The sequence below is a fragment of the Cynara cardunculus genome (assembly GCF_001531365.2).
Source record: "Cynara cardunculus var. scolymus isolate 2C chromosome LG 7, CcrdV1, whole genome shotgun sequence".
NCBI classification, from domain to species: Eukaryota; Viridiplantae; Streptophyta; class Magnoliopsida; order Asterales; family Asteraceae; genus Cynara; species Cynara cardunculus.
The window spans coordinates 5,683,693-5,689,039 of NC_037534.1; positions in this window are offsets into that span (position 1 = coordinate 5,683,693).

Sequence of the window (5,347 nt, forward strand, 5' to 3'; positions counted from 1 at the left end):
TTTTTTGATGAATTTGTTTCATATATGATTATGAAATTGTTTCATATAATATTTAATGAAATTTTAAATAAACTGTTTCATGTATTTCTCTAAAATTAAAATAATGAAGATGATAATATCCATGATTAACACCCTCCACAATAAAAAGAGTTAATCAACTTCTCATAATTACAAAAAAATGAACAAAATGAAAAATTATGATTGGTTGAATGTGGTTTTCACGATTTGTACAAATTAAGTGGTTTTCACGATTTGTACAAATTAAGTAGTTTTTATTTTAACGTTTTCCTATATATATATATATATATATATATATATATATATTATAATAATATACTATTATAAAAAACAACACCTAAAATAAAATGGGAAAATAAAATTTAAAATCAAACCTAAAACTAAATCAAAATCAAAATTGTTTGCTTCATCTTGACGTCATTGCAACAGCATGAACACCACCACCTCCCACAACCACCGCCACCATCGCACCATCCTTCACCACCCACTATGCCACCATCCTTCATAGATACAAGAACAAGAGGCATAAAGGAGGAAGAACTAGAACAAGAACAAGAGCTCGTCACCCTTCTCAAGTATCGACCTCCTGCTCCCCCCCCCCCCCCCCAAAAAAACCCCACATACCCATTCTTCGCCGACCTCCTCCATATTCCCGTTGCTTAATACCCAACCATTTCAGATGGTAGTGACTGTTCGGTGATTAGGAAAACATAGAACCAAAAGAAAAAGAACCAATTTTGGATCTGGAACTCATTTCATATGGCGATGGTTGTTCAATGATAAGAGAAACATAGAATAATCCGAAGAAGAGAACCCATTTTGGACCTTCGTATATATCACCACCAATGTCTCAAGCCATATCTATATCCACAAAGGTTTGATGGTGTTGGTTTTTTTGTTGATTGATTTAGTGTTTTAATTATTAAGATTTAGGGTTGTTGATTACATGATTTTGCCATCCCTTTTTTAGAATTTTCATAAATTTATTATTTATGTTCTTAAATTTCTTGATAATATTCTTGATATTCATGGTTTAAAGTATTGTTAATGTTCATGAAATATTGATTTGGCGATCTTGTATTTTGAATTAGGGTTTCTTTGGTTGAGTTTTGATTTGCGTTTTGTTTTAAAGGAAATGAAAATGAAAATGGAGTCTCGACTTTGTTTTCCATTTCACACGAAAAGAAAAGGCCAAAGGAAAAAAAAAAAGAGAAAAAAATTTAAATAAAGGGTAAAAGAACGAAACCCCTCATGTGAGAGGCATGTGAGATCGCTTAATGCTCAAACATAGCAACTGTTAGCAGGAGTGATCCAATCCGTTGCTAAAAGTGAAACCAGGGCACGATATCTATTAAAAATCATTTATGGACCCCATCCATTAATTTCAACGAAGTACAGCGATGAAGTTTGTATTTAGTTCTAAATACTGATTATTAGTATCTTGTAATACTTTTTCCAGAAAGAGGACAATCCTCTGCCAAATGAATCTTGTAGTACGTATTAAAGCGCATAAAGAGAAACAACATAATTGACATATGAGGTTATGTGAAACTCATTTGAATCACTTTCTAAAAGAGCTCTTTTACAGAGACACATAATTCCATGTATAGAGGTTTGATTGTCCGTATCTAGCCGATATGATACTCCGACATCCCTTGAGCCCAATGGAGTCCAAACGAGCAAAGATGATCCAAAGTGTCGAGTCTATATGGTGATGGACAGTGACTTTCAAACCATGTGAGATATGTAAAATTATATTATATTGCCCTTCAAAAGCCTAGGAGAGAAATGATGTTTCAATGTATATCGAAGAGAATGGTATAAGAGCATTTCCAACAGATCCTCCAAATTAAAGTTTTCCAAAATGGAGAACTGAAGTTCAAAATCTTTTTAAAAAGAATTGCATTCAACTCCAATAAATTTTCTATTTTGAAGATTACATCATTAATTATATTATTAAATGTCTCATACATTTAATTAAATATTATTTCTCTCTCATATACATTTCATTTCAAGGTTACCTATTGGTAGAATATGCGGAATATAATAAAAAACTATTTCTCTCTCATGGTAATTATTTTCGAAGATATCTTCAAATTTGGAGAAATTTACACTTTCTTCATTTTGGAGAAAGTTTTAAAGAATCCGTTGGAGCAAAAAAAATGACCCAAAATCCTCATTCTCTTTCTTTTGGAGAATCTGTTAAAGATGCTCTAAGTCTACCAAATGTAGGACTCCAATATGACCCTTCAACTGATGTTAGATGAGCATAAATTGTCTCGAATTGTCAAGAGGGGCTATACGGGTACGAATTACCTCAAGTTGTTAAGTTCCTAGAGTGCTAGCCCCCTAGTCGGATACCATGTTAGGATATTTGGAACCCTCTTGAATCCCTCTTTAAAAAGAGCTTTTATAGATAGAGAGAATGTTCCAACATATATAGAGATTTGATGAACTGTATCTGGCTTATGTGAGATTCCAACATTCCCCCTCAATGGGAGGCTAAAAACTTGAACAAAAAAAATGTACCAAGTCCTTAAGTGGTGCTAGACCAATACTATAATGCCATGCGATGATATATGAAATCCCTTTGAATCTCTATCTAAAAGAGTCTTTATAAAGATAAGAAATATTCTACATGTAGAGACATTTGATGGCCCGTGTCTATGATTTGACGCAAGACTCCAATACGCCCCCTCAAACAGAGGCTAGATAATACAACAACAAAGACAACAAAGTGTGTCAAGCTCCTAGGTGGTGCTAGGCTCCGACCTCTAATTCCATGCAAGTAAGATTTGTAGATCCCCTTTAGAAGTCTCTCTAAGGCTCCTTGTATATACATATGTGTGTGTGTGTGTGTGTGTGTGAAGAGAGAGAGAGAGAGGGGTCTAGCCGGTGTGTGATACCAGCATACCTCCTCAAAGAGGCTAGACGAGGTCCACAAGAATGGAGGCAAAAGAGTGTGTCGAGTCACTAGCTGGTGCTAGAAGCAGACTCTGATATAATATTAAGATATTTGGAACCTATTTGAATCTCTATCTAAAAAAGCCAATGGGAGATTCCTATATATATATATATATATATATATATATATATATACTTAGGATCATGTGAAACCAATGGTTTTTCGTGAGACCCGTAAGGCCAATTCTTAACCCAATGATTAAATCAACAATCGTCAGATGTGAACATTCATAAACGCCACGAGACTTCTCAATAATTACAAAATTGCCACCGTGAACTTTAGACTATTAGATCATTAACTTATCAAGTTGATCAATAAACATAAATTGGTCTTACGGGTCTCACGAAAAACCCTTGGTCTCACGTGAACCCAACCCTATATATATATACTTGGGATCACATGAGACCAACCTGTTTTCATGAGACCTGTGATACCAACTTTTTACACTTGAAACTTCACAACAAAATGCTGTGAAGGTAACCTTCACAGCGTTTTTGCTGTGAAGATTCGATTTTTTTAAACTTTCACAGTGTTTTTGCTGTGAAGTTTTAAGTGTAAAAATGTGTTCTCACGGGTCTCACGAAAACAGTCTGGTCTCACGTGAACCCAACCCTATATAGACTTGGGATCATGTGAGACCAATGATTTTTCGTGAGACCCGTAAGACCACTTCACAACCTTTGGATTAGATCTATAATATGAAAATCTAAACATTCATAAATGCCACGAGACTTCTCAATAATCACAAAATTGTCATCGTGCAATTTAAATCATTAGATCATTCACTTATAAAGTTGATCAATGAATATAAATTGGTCTTATGGGTCTCACGAAAAACCTTTGGTCTCACGTGAACCCAACCCTATATATACATATATATATATATATATATGTATATAAAGCTTTGACATATGATTCGTGTCTAGCTGATGTAAACCTTCGAAATCGAGATACAATTTACTTATTTTAAATTATAATTTTGTGATTAAAGTAAAACTTGTTTACGAATAATTAGTCTTATTTGTCAATCATGTTTTTTAATTTATTGATGACCTAACTTTTTATCAATACGCAACCGACAAATGCATTATAGAGTGTGTGTGTGTGTGTGTGTGTCACTGTGTTGTATTTGCTCTCTAATTATTAAAATCATTTTAAATTTAAAAATCCCAGAAAAACAAATTTAAAGTTAATAAATATATTTTGGTTTAAAAGTTACACAATCTTAATATTTTGTTGCAATTTAATACAATTTTTCCCAAAAATGTGCAAATTAAAACACAACTTTAATCACTATTTTATAAATTGATTGAATACAATAATTATTGATACTCCATTAACACTTCCCATCAACTTTATGTTAAGCAAAGGTTTTGAGTTCTTGTTGATGATTATGTTCAAGCATCCCATCAAATTAAACCCTTTATAACATCAATAATTCAAATATTTTTTTTATTAACCTCGATATCCAACCTGCTATGCGTGCTGACTAACCTCAGGGCGGCCACCTGCTTGCAGATAGTCCGAAGTCACCGCATTTGAACCTCTATGGCCACAAGATGATTTTTATTTCTCCTTGGATTTGGATTTTTATTCAAATACTTTTTTTCTTTAAGCAAGAACAAGAAATAATATGAAATTCCCTTTAATCCGATGTCGGATGATCACATAATTTGCATATTATTAGAAATTCACTTCTGATTACATCAATTTCGTTAATTAATTATTGATCTTGATCACAAAGTAAACAAGAAAAACCATTCACAATAACTATAGTGCACATCTCTGTCGAGATAATCTTCCCCCATACTCAACTTAAAAACCAAGAACGACTTGCCATCCATCAACACCACCACCCCATTTATGAAAGTTAGCAGAATAAACAAGCAAAGATGACATGCATCTGACTACGGAAACTTCGACCAAAAATATAACAAGGGGTGGTCGTGGTTTGCCACAACATAGAAAAGAAATTTTTATCCACCTTTTCATTAGTTGCAAATCCAGCTCGAAATTATACTGTCAGATATCATAATACCATAAATCAACATAAATTGGATATTTACGCTTAATCGGCTGTAAGACGTAACCAATCACTTATGTGTAAGCAACCACTGATACAAAGACATATAATTAAAGAAATATATGCTACTATCACACACTTTTTAAGTATATATATTTTTGACAATCACCTTCCTATCTATAATTAAAGTTGTTTATATATATGTTCTATGGTCACATAAATCTCTAATTTATTTACTACTTCTGTCTTGTTGGTTATGAATTTTGGACATGTTAGAAAATAATTAATGGACCCAAGAATTTAATCCATATATATATATAATATATATATATATATATATA